The following is a 17,015-nucleotide window of genomic DNA, read 5'->3' as shown; positions in this document are numbered from 1 at the left end:
GGGGTAGAGAAGATGTATTTTAGAACTGTATTAATTCTTCCTCTGAAAGATGCAGCAAGAGCCCAGGTAAATGCTGGGGGAGAGGTACTGGAAGGACAGGACAGCCTTTATGAGCCTGGAGCAGCAGCTCTGTAAGCACACAAAGCAAAAGAAAGAAAAGTGATTTTTTTTTTTTTCATTTTTCTTGCATCCCAGCAGCTTGATCTCGCCTCCCTCTGAGTACCATACATTGACAGTGTTTAGACTCCAGGAACAAAATGTTTTCAGCTCCAAAGCTGATGTTTTCTCTTGCTTCAGAGTGATGTGCTTCATTGTATAAACCATTTTCTCATTTTGCAAATTCCCTTTGTATTTTTAGAAGCTTTTATTTAGTCCTCAGACAGAAATGACCCTGCAGCAGAATCCACACTGCCTTTTTACGCTGATACAATTTCAAAGCAGGCCATGCAACCGGTCCCTGCTTCCGAGGGTGACACCCGTGTAGCAGCGATGGCTCATCCCTCTGCTCCGCGGGTGCTGGTGTGCTGGGGGCTGGGTGGGACGGGGAGCCCGGGATGTGCGGAGAGGCAACAATTCACCGTCGGGGAAGAGCTTCTCCCTCTCACCCACCGGTTTCAAGCTGCCGGTAGAGAGGGAGCTCACTTGCCCCTGCTGGGCTGCAGCTATCCTGCAGCTCAGAAATGACAATCTGTGTATAACAAAATCAAGAGGGCAAACCTTCTTGGCGTCCCCACCTTCTTCCAGCCCACAGCTTTAACAGCAGGTTTCAGCTGGCCAACACCAAAGCCAAGGAGATCAATTTGGGAGAAAAAAAAATAAAAGCTTTTCCTTCCTGGGCTTAACTCTGCTCCTGCGACAGGCTGTCCTGCACAAGGACTGCGTGGCATTCACAGCAACGTGCTGAGACGCTACATGAGGCCACCCCCTTACATGCATTTTCTGTGTCCTTGGCAGTAAAACCTCTTGGGGTGAAAAACGTAACTGCATGGTTTTTAAATTCCCACTCGTGAGCAAAGTGTCTTACAGAAAACTGCCCCCTCTGTATTATACACCCACTGGTGCTTTTCCTTTTGTTAAAAGTTCTCCTGAGCACCTTCATTACTTTTTTCTCCTTTTAGAACAGCAGTCAGAAGCCGAGCCAGGCACCTCAGCCCAGCTCCTCCCGGCACACAGCCCTGGACCAGTCCCACAAGTCTCCCGACATTTGCTGCAGATGCTGCTGGCCCTTTCCCGGAGCGGGGCTGCCGAAGGACTCGGGGTCCCGGCTGCAAGGCCAGCCTGGGCGCCGGGGGGGTTGGAACGGGTCCTCTGCTGGGACTGCAGCCCTGCCTCCGCCTCGGGGCAGCCGGGCTTTCCCTTGGCATGCCCTTGGCTTTTTCTTACTGGAAAAACGGCGTGCCCTTGGCTTTTTCTTACTGGAAAAACGAGAAATGTTTCCCGCGGGTGGCAAAACCAGCCAAGGGCTGGGTGCACCGCTCCCACCTTCCCTGTCAGCATCCCCGCTCCTGCCACAAACAGGCAAGGATTTGCAATTTGTGGAAGCTGATTTGCAGAAGAGCAGGAGTTTGGAGTCATACAGCCTTGCAGATAATTTGAAAGGTTCCCAGATAAAAACGTCAAAGTCCACTGACGAGATTCCCTTTGGCTCAGGCTGGGTACACAGGGGGAATCTTTCACTCCCTTGTTTCTGCTCTCCACCCTCCAGTTGTGCTCTGAGAGAGGAACATGGTGGTTTTAAGACTGGTGGATGAGCCACAGTCTGGAACTTGTATTTTAAAGGTCACGAATAAGTATGTCCCAATTTCTGAAAAGCTATTTGCCTGAAGTGAATGCCATTGTAACTCTTCATAAAAGACTATGGTGCAAATAAATCATGTTTGTATTGGCCTTGTAAATCAGTGCATTGCTGTGGGACTTATCAACATTCACTTTTAAGGGGTAAATATTTGATTTACTTAGTTATTAAGAATTTAAGCAGCAATTATGTTTTACCAGCCATGCTTGTTAATGAAATGATTCTGCTCGTAACATCCGTGCTCTGTGAATAACTCCAGTGATTCATTTCAACCACAGAACACTCTTTCTCTCAAATGCTTGATAATAAAAAAATTGGCCATGCATGTTTGATAGTGCTAACTCTTGAAAAGAAATAACTAAAATAATTATTGAGGGTTACAGGTGACTTTTATGGCTCTCCTAAAACAGATCAGCAAACAAACACCAAGCCAAGCAGCAGTGAGAAGCATTTGCCCAGCCAGCAGGCCTTGGCTTGGTACAGCATCTGCAGAGCAAACTGCTCCAGGGGCTGCTGTATGGGCAGCGACCGCTCCGAAACACCGCAGTGACCACCCCGAAACACCGCAGTGACCGCCCCGAAACACCGCAGTGACCACCCCGAAACACCGCAGTGACCGCCCCGAAACACCGCAGTGACCGCTCCGCAACACCGCAGTGACCGCTCCGCAACACCGCAGTGACCACCCCGAAACACCGCAGTGACCGCTCCGCAACACCGCAGTGACCGCTCCGCAACACCGCAGTGACCGCTCCGAAACACCTTGCATTCAGAACGGAAGAGCAGGCGCTACCCAGGGTGCGCTGCCCACGAAGCAAATTTTCCAAAACCGGTTTTCATGGTGCCATCTGGAATGCAGAACCTTGAAGGCGATTCACAGTAATTCAGGTGAACCTGTTCGCTGTGAGGGCTTCCCTGGTCAGAGGTGCGCAGAGGTGCCCAGGTGTGCAGGTGAGCACCAGTATCCTGAGTCTGTCATGTCGTGCACGGCAGGCTTGATCCCTCTGTGGCTCAGTTGCTCACGTAGTTCTAGGATGTGGAGTAGGAAACATATTATTTTGGGCACTGTCAAGCAATTGTTGTGTTTTATTACAAGGAAAAAGGCTATTTTAGGACTATGAAAACAGGCCTTAAAATATTAAAAGCCCAGAATACCTTGTGCTCTTCTCTTTCAGCATCTCTCTGCTGGAAAAGATGGATCTGCCCAGCCAGCAGAGCTGTTCAGCAGCCCCAGAGGAAGCCCCGTCCCACCACTACCTGCCGTGGGGAGCAGCCCCATCCCACCACCCTGTGCCGTGGGGAGCAGCCCCATCGTTCGCATACATGTCCCCATGCAAAAGCAGCCAGTGCGTGGGTGGAGCACGGTCTGCCCCAATATTTAACACGTGTTTTGGAGGGTGAGGAGCCAGCCGGCACAAGCCCCCCGCCGTGCCCGCAGCACGGGCGGGCGTTTCTGGGCTGCCAGCCTGGAGGGCTCAGCACTGCCTGCAGAGCTGGCGAGCAGAGGAAAACGGGCTGCTTTGCCAGCAGCTCTAAAGGTCAAGGTGTGCTTATCTAAATAGCATGACTTCCCCTTGTGTACACGTTCTTCTGTGCTTTTAAAAGCTCTTCAGCATTACCCTAGACTATGCAAATGTAGCATTGTACGTTGTGTGTTAGCATCCTGGCAGCACGGGCAGCAGCACACTTTGTGCCTCTCGCTGGGGAGCAGCTGCTTGCTGATGTCCTCTACCCAACTTTTTCCTTCTGATTGATAGAGAAGTTTGTTGGCTTCGCATACCAAGAACTGCTACAGGAGGGACAATTGCTTTTAAAAAAGAATGTATCATCTCTGTTTAGTTCAGTCACAGAATCATAGAATGGTTTGGGTTGGAAGAGACCTTAGAGATCATCTCATTCCAACCCCCTGCCATGGGCAGGGACACCTTCCACCAGACCAGGTTGCTCCAAGCCCCATCCAACCTGGCCTTGAACACTGCCAGGGATGGGGCATCCACAACCTCTGTGGGCAACCTGCTCCAGTGCCTCACCACCCTTCTGGCATGTTACTTACCCAACATGAAGGCTTTGATTGATCCTGCGTTGATCCTGCGTGCTGTAGAGAAGCCACCAGTTAGTACATGCCAAAGAATGACAGCCAGAGTGCTTCGTTTTGGAACAGTGGGTCTCAAAACGACCTCTCAATCAAAACTGCAGGTACTGAGCCACTAGTGAATTAGTGCTTCTGTAGGTCTCTGTGGCAGAATCACTCATGTCCCAAGCAGGCTCCCATGTTTGTCCATGATTTTTTTTTTTTTAATTCAACAGATTGCATATGATGTTTGATAAGGTGTAAAAGTGCCAACTGATGTCAACAAGAGACAGCACTGCGCTGCCAGCCTCTGGTTGATGCATGGGAAATCACACCAGTTGAATAGCTCAAACGATGTCATTTGACAGTGCCCTGGTACTCCGTGTTTGACAGCTGTGTGGTTGGCCTCTGTCTTTATGGATACATGCAATATTTCCTGTTATACTCAAGTATAATACTAACAGCCCTGAGGGTGGGAGTCCTGTGAGACTCTCCTCTTAGGACAAGATGAAATGCAGTCTGTATTACCTACTTGGAAACTCACCAAATGTCAAAACTTTCTTCCAAAGTTTTGCCTGAACATAACATTTCCCTTGAGCCAGGACATGCCTTCACCGCTTGGGGTCTGTCGCTCCAGCACGAGGTGGGAGGCCCGGGGCAGGTGAAGCATGGTCTGTCAGCCCATCCTGTTTGCTTACTGGGCACTGCACCCCGCTTGCTTGTGGGGTCTTTGGCCCCCATTCCTCCTGCAGGAAGGACCACCTAGTGACGCTCGGTCTTACTAACTCCATGGTTTGCTGTTGTCAGCTTCGTGGCTTTGTGTGTCTCCTCCCAGGAGACTGGGCAGGGAGGGATGGAGGCAGGAGGGGGTCCCCCCATTGCCCTCCTCCACGTGCTGGGGGGCAGCTGCCCGCAGAGATGGGGACAGAAGTCCAGAAACATGCTGTGCTGGTGAGCAAGGTGGTACGTTAACGAGTCTGGTCCCTCCTACAAGGCACAATAAAATCCTCCAGATGCCCTCTTTGCCTCTGTGTTTTCTGAATGAAAGCAGATGCATCCCCTAAAAGGTCCTCACCTGATATAACTGGAGGGAATACAGGGAAATCTTGGGGGGGGAGTTTCCTTGGAAATACCACGGTGTTGAGATGGGCAGGAAGGCGGTGCCTTGTGCTTCACTGCAGGTCGGCAGTCTGTGTTCCTGCTGGTGGGCCCTCAAAACACCAGGAGCAGGAACACTCCCTAAAACACCTATTTTTGTTTCATGCTGAACGGGGCAACAAAAATCCACATATACATCTTCTCCCTACAAGCCACAGCATCTAGGGACTGAAAAGGCCGCTGTCTTGCGCACAGGCGCGTAGGAGTGGGGTGGTACCTTAAAAACGAACCAGACCCAGTTTCTGCCCACCACTACACCCACGTCCGAGGTGCCCCCCCGCGGTCCCACTCCCCGTCCTCTGTGAGACCCAGACTGGGGGGTGGCCCCGCAGCCTCCGGGCACCTTCTGCAGGCCGGTGGGCGAGTGGCGGCAGTGCCGGGATGGCATGGCGGGACAGCGGGCGCCTGTGCGGCCACTGGCCACGTGGCACCTCCTGGCCACAGCCGCCTGCCTGCAGCTGACAGCTCGGACGGGTAGCAAAGCTGTGATGGAAGAAGAGCGCTGGTCCCTGGCGGTGCTGGCGAGGCGGAGGTACCCTCGTCCCCCCCGAAGTCCCTGAGCCCCTCCACAGGAGACATTTCAGTCTGCGGCTGGTTTCCCCACTGCTCACTTGCGGAGATGGGTCCCACGCTTGGATTTCAGCTGCAGTTTGGTTTATTGTGAGTAATTCCCCAAACCAGAAATCATTGTGAAATGCATTGGCTGAGCTTTTCAACACAGAAAAGGCCAGAATGAAATGTTTTTTACAGCTCCCAAGTTCTTCCTCAAAATCTTCGAGCCAGAAGATGAAGCAAAACTGCCCTTTCGTCTCTGCAAAATTTCAGTTTTGAGACACTGACATTTTCCAAAGGAATAAAATTCTGTGCAAATACAAGGGAAAAAAAAAAAAAAAAAGGGGGGGGGGGGGGGAAGCGGACTCTGCTTTCCTGCCTGCTGTTCCCAGGTTCTGCCAGAAGATGGGACCGTACAGCGCGGTGCGGGGCTGCCAAGGCCGGCGGGGAGCTCTCCCGGGGGACCCCCCGGCCGGGCTGTGAGGGAGGCTGAGGACCCTCAGCACCCAGCCACGCAACGTGCAGCGGTTTTCCTCTTCGTTGCTTGAATTAGCGACTTGTCGGAGTAATGCTGAGAATGAAGCTGAGCTTTACTGTGAAAGCAGAGCCTCATCTTTAACAGTACCCGGGGGTTTCAAACACTTGTTTGTTTGGAGTCAGTTTCAGTTACCGGTGAAAAAACAACAATTTTTGAGGGACTGCATGCAACAGCTCTAACACTAACCCTGTCCGACACCCCGAGAAATTTCTTTTTAGGGCTTTTAAAAAAGCTCCTCCAAGTTTCTGTCACTGCCTGATCTCCCGCTCGTTTCAACAGCTTGCTGGTATTATTTCAGGTCCTAGATGAACCCCCTGTCCATCATGAAGCAGTTCCTGCCCATCAGCTCAGAAGCAGCGCTCCAGGCTCACACACCGTGGCTTCCGAGGAGCTGCACAGCATTCTGCACGGCACGGTGTCACCGCAAACCCCCCAGGACTCCCCGCTTCCCCACACCACAGCTCCCCGACCCCGCAGTCCCTGCTCCTGACTGTCACTTGGACTTGTTCAGTTCAGCCATAGACGTAAATCTGATTATTTGTGTTTTAATGACACAGCTGCAACATAGCCAGGACTGAAAATGCTCCTCTTTGCATATATGTTTAAATTTTACAAGTGAAATACAAACCCCAAAATAGCCAGCACAGGTTGTGCTCCAAATATGGAGTGGCCATTTGGGGGAAAATGTTACCTAATTTGAAATTTTCAGCCCGCAGCTGTAATTTAATTGCTTAATACCCACAGCAAGCAGTTTTCTCGTAAATTAATAGCATGAAATATATTAGGAAATTAAAATAGCTTCTTTGGCACTTATGTTTGTGTGCCTCCTTACCTTCCTGGTATATTTTTAGAACAGGGGATGTTATTGCTCAGAATCTCATAAAAAGGATTTATAATAGTTAATAATTAGTGTATTAATGCACCAGACTGCAGCAAAATTAATACAGGCTTTGTCTGCCTGGGCTTGATTCATCACTACGCACTGAAGCAGCAACAAAACCAGGCCCGAAAGCAGTGATTGATGTCCTGGGGAAAATGACCTGGTGCGGGGAGAAGCCGGGGATGACACAGAGGAGACTTCGCCGCCCCGGCTCCGTCCCCAGCCCAGAGCAGCTGGGGGGGCTGCAGGCGAGGACTGGTCCCGGGGGTGGTCTGACAGACCCAGCCCTGCAGGGCAGCACGGCGGCTGGCTGCAGCAGCGTGGGTTGGTGAGAACATTGGTGCTGGTGGGACTGAGGGAAAAAATACTGAACAAAACAAGGTTAAACAAAAATTCCTTGGATAACTTAATTCTGCCGGAGCATGGGAGAGCCCAACTCCTGCAGCGCAGTGAGGACCAGGGGAAGGGAACCTGGCCTTGGTGGAGCATCACCAGCGCCTGTCCCTGCAGGGTGTCCCGCAGGGACACCCAACCTTCTCCTGCCTTCGTGTCCAGGGGATGCTCCGAGCCACAAGTTAGTATTGGGTCAGCTAGAAAAACAACTGCAGTGATTAATCACCCTCCGCAGCCACCCTTGGTGCTTGGGGCAGTGGTGAAGATGGTCCCAACTGTCCCTCTCTGTGCCCCCCCACCCACAGTGCTTCACCCCGACCCAGGGACCTGGGGGCTTTTTGGCCTCCCCCCTCACATTTGAGAAGCTGCCCTGGGGTCACATCCCCAGAGACTTTCTGGTGCGTTTGGTTTTTTTGTTTAATCTAAAGTGCCACCCCTGAGGACAGCTCTCTGGTCCCTGGGCCGGAGCCGAGCCTCGCAGAGGCATCACCATCCCTCCCTCCCGCTCTCAGAAACCAGCCATCTTCCCCAGCACACCACATCTCCTTCACACCCCAGCCTCAAAGCCTTGGACACTTTATTCCGAGCCTGGAGTTTCTCTGCTGACCATCCAGTACTTACTCCACTGGCTCACCCAGCCCTGGTTGGCCCCCGGCCCAGAGCTACACGACCCCCGCAGCCCCCGGCCCTGGAGGAGGTTGCACAGCACTGCCAACACCCCCGTCCCTGTGACAGATGTTTCCAGATGCAATGGTTTCCTCCCAGCAGCTGGGGCTGCAGCTCGTCCCAGCGGAGTCACCATCCAGCCGAGCAGGTCCCGGTTCCCCTTGCAGACCTCCCTCCGCCGGCCCCCCCCTCCTCTGCTGCGCCCCGGCTCCTCTCTGCACAGGTTGGGAAGGGGGACCTGTTTTGGGGGTGAAAGCAGAAGATTTGTCCTGCAGCTTGCTAACCCCAACAGCCATGCTGTCAGAGCCCCTCCAGCTGCACGGCTCCTCTTGCTGGGCAAAAACGAGGGTTTGTAGGGCTGGGGAGGGAAACCCGGTGTGCAGACTAGGTACTGTGATTTGCCTCCGTGCCTTGACGCTGCCAGCTTGCGCCTGGGACTGCTGCTGTCTTGCTACAAGGTCATGCTAACGTTGTTCCAAAACACTTCCCGTGCACAAGCAGTTATCCCAGAGTTCACATGAACAGATCCCCGGACATTTTAAGGATCGCAGGCTCATTGTAGTGCAGGATTATTTGTCCTGTCTGTGCTATTCCCCCATCCACTTCCAGCTGCACTGGCACTGAAGCCATTGCAACTGGAACAGCCCTTAAACCAAAATATTTGTCATTCCCATTAACTGTTGGGGTCACTTCAGCGTGTGGATTTGAGGTGTTTTATAATCACCCTGGGAGGAACCGTGACTCTCAGCATAGTACATTTTTTGAGCACAGAGAAAATTTCAGAAGAAAACTGCAAGAAGTTGATGGTCTAACAAGATTTCGTAGCAGAACAGTGTTTCACCAGCTGTTACAGGGTGCAACGCAGCCCCAGCCCAACAGGGAACATATGCCCAGCGCTTGCAGAGGAATCAAAGCTGAAATTTCAGGGACCACTGAAGAGTCTCCGCAAGAACTACAATGCTTCTGTGGCAGCTTTATATCCCTTCTCACTCAGCCCTGGGGAAAGTGGAGTCAGGCAGGTTATCTGTGAGCCTGATGGGCCATTTCAGCAGCTAGGCACCTGCAGTGCTTTGATTTAAGCCTTCAGGACATACTGAATTAAACCTGGAGCTGATCAGCTGATCAGCTCTAGCACCTTGGAAGAACCAAAGCAGCATAAACCCACCTTTTCACACCCCGCCCAGCTCCCAGGCTGCAAACCCTCTAATGATCAGGCTGCAAGGAAAAACAGGATGTTTTCCTGCACCAGGAATCTCTTACTGACCCAAATAAGCTCTGGGAAATCGTGACAGTGATGGAGTGGCTGATGGGACTGAAGGAGTCTGTAATGTATTTCATGATAAAGGGCCTGTTTATATATTTAGTATTTTACTATGCCAAAATGCAGAGGGAGTACATTTTGATCTAGGCTTTCACCCGGAGGTCTGACCCTTCCTACCCCCAAGAAACAGTGCAGGGAATTTAGCAAGACAACTTCTCCATCTACAGATTTTTTTGATAGTGATGCAAGTCCTGTAACAATTAGCCTCATTCCTTTGTCACAGTTACATGATTTCAGATGTCTTCAAAAGATGAATACCAGCAGAAAACATAGTAAAGAGGCAGAGTTCCTCACACTGCTATAAAAATATAGCTTGGTATAGTTTCCTTATTCCCTTTACAGAATCTAGCAGGTAAAATACTAGCACTAATTTACCAACAGCTCCTGATAAATTTGGGGGAGTTGGGGTGTTGGTTTTTTGCCATTTTGTTCTCCTCCCTCCAGTGTGTCTCCATACCGTGATGAGAGCTAAAATGCCAGGACCCCCATCCACGGTCAGGGCACAGGCAGGTGCAGTTGGCCACTGGTGAGAATAGGAGCTATGTGCCCAAACCACTATGTGCTTCAGAAAGGTACCCCTGAAATCCAGGAAACATTTTATCCATGGGTGGTCATTGTCAGTATTTTGCAGTAAAGCGGAGTCATCCCCATGCTAAGGGGAGACGGCATTTGCTGTTCACGAGGTAGGAGCTGAGCAGGGGACATCTGAGTCCCACGGGTCACACAGAGGCACATAGCCACTCACTGGGAAACTGGCCAGATCTTCTGATCCAGTACTTTCCAGTTCATCAGCACATTTTGTTTTTTTCTCTGATAGGAAGGATGTGCAGACTGCAGCACTTCAGCCAAAGCGTTGCTGCAACACGAGCTGCACGTTGGGCAGAGGAAGCAGTGCCAGCACCGACTGCTGCGGTAGAGACGCTGGGGATGCAGACGGGGCGCACACCTCTCCTGTGTCCCGCGCGCAGTGACAGAAACAAGGTATTGCTAAGGGACAGGCAACAGCAGCTGGCTTCCTCTGCTCGGGACACTGCGCAGGACAGCTTCAGATCATTTTAGACCACAAACTCCATTTTAAAGCCAGCCTGCGTACTGCTTCAAGCCATGCCCTGAGCTACTCTCCCCAGGCAATAGGGCCAGTCCAACAGAGCAAAACATGCCAGTCTCAGCTGGGTGGATCCACCTCCCCCGGGGCAAATCTCACCGAGACTTTGCAGTTTGGACTCTGACTCGATGGAGATGAGGACGAGGGATGCTCCGTATTGCTGCGCTCATCTGTTCTAGGGGACAGTCAAGACCATACGTCACCACTGACGCAAGGGTGGCACAGTGCCTGGGACAAGCTTTGCAGATCACTAACCTCTTCCTCAGCAGCTTGCATCTGGTAGATCAGCTCTCCGGCCCTGTTTCCATCTGCAGAGTCCTGTGCCCAGTCTCCGGTGCAGCATGGCTGCTCTTTGACACCTCCCAGGGGCGTTAGTTCTGCAAGGCAGTGAAAGCCAACGCAGAACAGGCAGGGTGCGAAGGGGATCCAGCTTGTCCTCGGAAGAGCTGACACTGAGCACTGATACTGAAAACTGTTAAGACTGCCTTGTTGGAACTTAAGAAAAGAAAAATATTTATTAGGTAAATTCAGTCTTCCAGCAGAAAGCAGCAAGCGTAGAAACAAAGTAAAATGTCATGAACACATTCGCAAAAGCTGCCTAGCACCTATATCAAAGCCTGCCTATGCGGATCCCAGCATCCTGCCTATTTGCTCTCCTATTTTTAGGAAATAGCTTCAGTTTTATTAAGTAACTTTCAGAAATCAGTACGGCCATTCATATGAAGGTTCAGGATGTTAATAAATAAGCCAGACAGAGGAAACCCAGTAACAAGTCTTCTCCATGTCATAAATTAATCTACAGTAGAGCTCACAAGTTAAAGCATTTCATCTAAATCATGGAACACATGCACACTTCATAATTTAAGTCTGAGCCTTGTTTTAAGAGGTGGCCTCAATTACTAGGATTCCCCTGAGATGCATCACTGGAAAGCCTTCACAATTTCTGAAGCACAAACATGCTGCATAAGGTCTCCCTTATAATCTTAAGGCCTTACAAAAGGTACTTGAGTCCATCATGTCCTGAAAGCAAAAGGAGATCTTCCTTATAAGGTTTCGCAGAACACACAACTCCTACACTTTGTATTTTCAGTTTGTTATTTTTATTATTATTGTTGTATAGTTAACTCAGTAATAGGCAAAGGAGAATCTGCTAGGAGCATTGCCTTCTGCAGTTCAATTTTCTGAAAGCACTTAAAACCAGATTTATAGAACTACAGCACATGGATTCAACAGCGCTCTGAGTACAGTAGGTCTAACATGTGGTGACCTACATTTTAAAGCAAGTAGCCATTCTCCCAGCAGCAAAATCTGACTGTCTTTTATGCATATAACAGCATGTACTGCAATAGCACAGGACAAACGAGCTTGGAAACATTTAGATCCTCACATGAGAGCAGCAGGACACAGACTACAAACCCTGCAGTTCAGCAGCATTGTGTTCGACTTACCTGGATGAAAACTGGATGTACACAGCTCCTTGCAGAAACCCCTCCACAACTGAGGTTACCGAGCTGGCTCAGTCGCATCTCTCACAGGCATCAGGCAGGACTGGAGGGCAGCATCCTGCACCAGCCCTGGGCTGGGCTGAAATGGGGTCCTGAGCATGGGCGGAGGGGTGGCCCAGGTGGGGCTGGTCAGGGCCATTAGGGCTGAGCAGTGCCCTCAAGGTGCTGACAAAGCACGCTTCCAAAGTCAGACATCTGTCATAGGTTGTTTTACTGCCTATTTATTTCCGTAAAATTAGTTTTCCGTGAGAGCTGTGCCTTAGTACTAACTGGATAGAGAAACGTGGTTCTCCTACACGTTGTAACAGCAGAAGTTATCACAGCCGATGTGCGCTGGCACAGGGCTACTGGAGTCAGTGCAACCATGCGGGGGAGGCTGGGGGCTGCCCGGGTCTCCCCGGGTACGGGGCGAGAGGAGCTCTGCACGGTCGCTGCTGCGCTCGCTCGACAAGCAGAGCGGCGAGGGGCTGGCTGGGCAGCGCGGCAGGGCGGGTGCCCTGCGTGGGTGCCCTGCGTGGGTGCCCTGCGTCGTGCCCTGTGCAGCCTCCCCCGGCCCCGCTGCCCCCTCGCTCCCCTGCTCGGTCTTCCTCCTCATCGGGTGGGCACGCCGGGCTTTCCCATTTTCACAGCTCTCTTCAAAGAATTGCTCCGTTCTGGCTGAGGGCGAAAGCACCGTTCTGCAAAACAGAAAGTCCGGGGCAACGGCGCACCTTGGCACCTTCACGGACAGCAGCACCTTCTTCTGAGAAAATAAATGGTACAAACGTGCGGTCCTGCAGAACACATGAAGAAGTCCCCATTTTATGTGGGGAAACCTAAAATGTAAATGCAGCATGTTCAAAGAGCTCGATGAAATAGTATTTACCTCTCCTGTTTTTAAATATTGGATGTTTCCAAACAGCTTCTACATTTGCTTCAGAAAATACAACTCTACCCAATTCTACCCACATACTAGCAATGCAGCTTTAGCTTCCTGGGCATTATTTTCAGCAGATTTGTCCTTTCTTTTGTGCAGCATTCATTGTCCATCCTGACAGCTGCTCCTCTGTCCCTGCTTGCTCCTTTTTATCAGTAATCTCTTCTTTGATTTCTTTTTGGGTTGGGTTTTTTTCTGAACGTCAAAGCTTATTTCTCAAGCCCTGAGCATACACAAAAAGACAAGCGATGTGACACGAATGCACATACAGCTAGGATTTTGAAAGCAACTTTAGCATGGCCTGCACGCCCATACCTGCAGAAGTAGCCAAGCGGGTGCTGCTCGCGCTCCTGGCCTGAGCGCCCTCGGTCCTGCCGAGGAGCAGGAGGAGAAGAGCCCGGCACGGTCCCCGCGCGGTCCCGCAGCGGTGGCCGGCAGCAGGCACACGCTGCGGAGCCGCGGCAGGCGCAGCTCACCGTCAGAAACACGCCTCTGAACGTCAGCAGTTTGACCTAAAACTCTCAAAGCATTTAGGGCAGGTGCCTCCTTGATGTAAATGATCTCAGCCCGCACTTTTGGGGATCACGTGGGAAAATGCTTCTGAGTGTCACAGTATTTCAGACTTTTTTGCGAGAACAGACCTTTGTCATTTCTGACAAAGCCTCGATAGCTGGGACTAGAAAACAAAAGCATAACAGATGGCCATCACCCTGTCAGGTCTCCACGTTAAGTTTTGACTCGAATATTGTGGGATGGATAAAGAACGGGAAGTGTGGGTCAGTTCCTGTTTGAAATGAAAGAAGCCATACAGGGTTAAAAACACAGCAAGGCAACAGTAAATACTATGCAGGTGTTTATTATGGTGGCATTTCAACAAGGAAATCCTCTCCACTGGGCAGCAGAGGAAGCAGGCCTCCCCTGGAACAAGCAAATACAATAAATGCAGACAAAGATGATTTCGGAACAGGATGGTGGTTTCCACTCTCAGGAGCGCTCATCTACCTGCTGCAGCAGCTGGAGGGGGGGCTGGGAGCCGCTGGCACCGACCCCCCGTGCCTCCCCAGAGCCTCTGTGCCATGCTGCAATGCGTTAGCCGCATGACGAGTGCGGCTGGGGCGTTATTAACGTGCGGACTAATCACTATTCTGACCACGCCGCTGTCTGCTCTGCGCGTTTGGGGCTGGAGAAGTTAGTTCCCTCGGAGGAGCAGCTGGGTGCTCGGATGTACCCCCGCAGAGCTGGGTGCTCAGATGTACCCCAGCAGAGCTGGGTGCTCGGATGTACCCCCGCAGAGCTGGGTGCTCAGATGTACCCCAGCAGAGCTGGGTGCTCAGATGTACCCCAGCAGAGCTGGGTGCTCGGATGTACCCCCGCAGAGCTGGGTGCTCGGATGTGCCCAGCAGCACTGCCTGTCCCCACTCAGGCGGGCAGATAACCGCTGTCACGTGCCGTCGTGACAACGTCTGGCATTTCCGTCAGCGGCGACATGGTGCCGGGCATTGTTACTGACATTATCAGCTGTTATTCTTAGAACCGTGCCCTCCATAAATTGCAAGGTTCGGCCAACGACCACCGCAGCAATAGCATTACCAGCGCCGCAGCTCCGCAGCTGGCGTGCTGCTGGCCTGCCTGCTCCCTGCCCCGCAGCCGCACACCCATAAACCATGCTTCCCTGGGCTGGAAAACGGCGTCCTGCCCAGCCCATTCCAGGGAAGAGACCTTTCCATTCCCGGCAGCTTTAGCACCCAGCATAAATCAGCCCGCGGCCGAGGAAGGCGGGAGGGAGTTTCCTGCACGCTGCAGCAGCTGAGGGCTGACGGGCAAGGCAGGCGAGGGGTTCGCCGGAGCCCCGACCCCATCTCCTCGGTGTGCCCCGGCCCGCAGCTCCGCAGTGCGCAGCCCTGAGTGTCCTGCACGGCCCTGGGCACAAAATCACAGGCTGGCAAAACAACGTCTGAATGCTAAAGGTCATGCATGAACTTTATAACGCTTTATAAAAACGTCGTATTTTGTACAAGTTCTTTACCTGTGCCTTGTCAAGCTGTCTCAGACCTGGTGAGCAGTATCAGCCCAAATCAGGAAGATCCACCGTTGTTATTATGTGTTAATAATCATTACTTTCGCTACTGCAACCACAGGTGCCATTCTTCTCTGTGTAAAGCACTACGGTAAGCTCAGTCCATTTAAAATCCCATCATTATCTTCCATTTTCATCGCTAACATTAACAAGTTTGCTAATATTCTAGGGAAAAGTTTCTTCTTGCAGAGATAGTTTAGAAGCCCCAGAGCTACTCAGGTTATGCATCGCAAATCGTTCAAGCTGCAAATGAACTCCTCTCCATGGGTCGTTCTGCAAAGCAGTCCCATGGATGTATATTATTCAATATTTAGGAAAAAAGGCAGGCAAGGGGAAGCTTTCACGCCTTCCATCTGCCTTCGCTAGCTGCTGCTGTCATTTGCAGCACCTGGGGTCAGCTCACTGCTGAGAGCACGGAGATGCTCTTGGACCCACGGCACGGGCACGGGGAGGGGAGGAACCCGTGCTGTATTTCTGCCTCTCCCGTCCCCCCTTCTGTTAGACGACCCTGGTCACAGACTGATTACCCGCTTGCAAGCCCAGGCCAGTCCCTTTGCTCGCTCCATCTTTACTGAACAGAAAGGTGCTTTCAAAACCAGGCTCAGCGTACCTAAGCCCTGACTTGCTCCTGGAAAAGCTTCTCCTCCCCTAACCCAGGTGGAGGGTGAGCAGGGTGACTGCGGGTCCGACTTCAGCGCCTCGCAGGTCATTGAGCCAGCCCCCGTGCAGGAGGTGCTGGAGGCACTGGAAGTGCTGGAGGCACTGGTGTTGTCGGAGGCACTGGAGGTGTTGGAGGCACTGGAGGCATTGGAGACGTTGGAGGCACTGAAGGTGCTGGAGGCGCTGGAGACATTGGAGGCACTGAAGGTGCTGGAGGCGCTGGAGGTGCTGGAGGTGTGGAGCGAGGCTGGGCGCTGCCACGGCCAGCACGATGCCCTAACAGTGCTGCGCTCTTCCCACCTCGGTTTCCCCTCTGCGGCTGCATCGGCGCGGGAAGAATTACTGTAATTTTCTCTGCTGGCATGTGGTGACCTGCCTTCGGCACCAGCTAATGCATGGCATGGAATTAATTCAGCCAGCCAGAAAGAGGAATTTGCTGTGGGAAATGCTGTCATTTTGACATTTGATTTTATCCAAAATTAGGGTGAGAAGTGGAGACACTGAGTAGTTTCACAAGATTTCAGCTCAGACAACAGCTAAATGAGCTGTCCCAGCATTCTGAAATCTCAGCGTGAAACTCTAATTTGAAATCTTTCATTTCAAAATACCATTTTAGAAGCACAATTTAGGGAAAGCTGTACCCTCCCGCTGAAAAAATTCCAGGGAGAAATGTTTCAACCAACTTTAATACTGAATGTGTAGGAGCTAAATACGTAATAACCAATTTGCCTATGCACAAGTGTGCTGTTCTGCATTTGAAGAGCAGCTATTTCTTATCTCTCTTCCATAAAGTCCTGCGTAGAATAAGTAAATTGCAGAGAATTGTGGATGGATGCTACCAGAGAAACCCAATCTGAAATTCAAATGAATGCTCACAAACACCAAATATGTCCTTTTTAATCAACTCCTATTGCAAACTTAATTTGTATTGATCATGAACTTCTAAAGCTGGAGATTAATATCAGCCAGTGACTACAAACTGTGCTGAACTCGTTTGCAAACAGCTGCTTTTCACTTACAAATTGGTGGATTTTCATGTCCTCAAGGGTAAAAAAATATTTGGGAATACAGTATTCTGATACATGGGATATTCCAGAATATTCTGGAATAAAGTACTGGAGCAAATAGGCTGTAGCCTGTTTCTGGCTTGTTTATGATGCAGCTCGTTAGAAGGGCAGGGAGAGCAGTGGGAGGAATGGCAGGCTGGGGGGGCTCTGCCTGTCCAACAGGGTTCGTGTGCCTGCAGTGACAGCCTCGTGCGGAGGGGATGGCATGCCTGAAGCGTTCAGCAAAGGGCTCGGATGCATGTACCCTTCATGACATTTTAATAAGCTGTTTATTGCAAGCGTTAAAACTTTTCTGCCAAAATTGCAGGAGG

General features: G+C 51.3%; 1 protein-coding gene across 1 annotated transcript in view; it reads right to left on the bottom strand.

The window, feature by feature from the left end:
• Positions 1–345: 345 nt before the first annotated feature.
• Positions 346–17,015, bottom strand: part of PWWP2B (PWWP domain containing 2B) — a 90,375-nt gene continuing 73,705 nt past the window's right edge. The window contains exon 3 of the mRNA XM_075026658.1: positions 346–2,824. The gene's annotated coding sequence lies outside the window, so the exon portion shown is untranslated. The remainder of the gene's footprint in view (positions 2,825–17,015) is intronic.

This window comes from Buteo buteo, chromosome 4, assembly GCF_964188355.1.
Source record: "Buteo buteo chromosome 4, bButBut1.hap1.1, whole genome shotgun sequence".
Taxonomy (NCBI): Eukaryota; Metazoa; Chordata; class Aves; order Accipitriformes; family Accipitridae; genus Buteo; species Buteo buteo.
The sequence above is the reverse complement of the archived record's forward strand: the minus strand, read 5'-3'. Positions and strand labels throughout refer to the sequence as shown.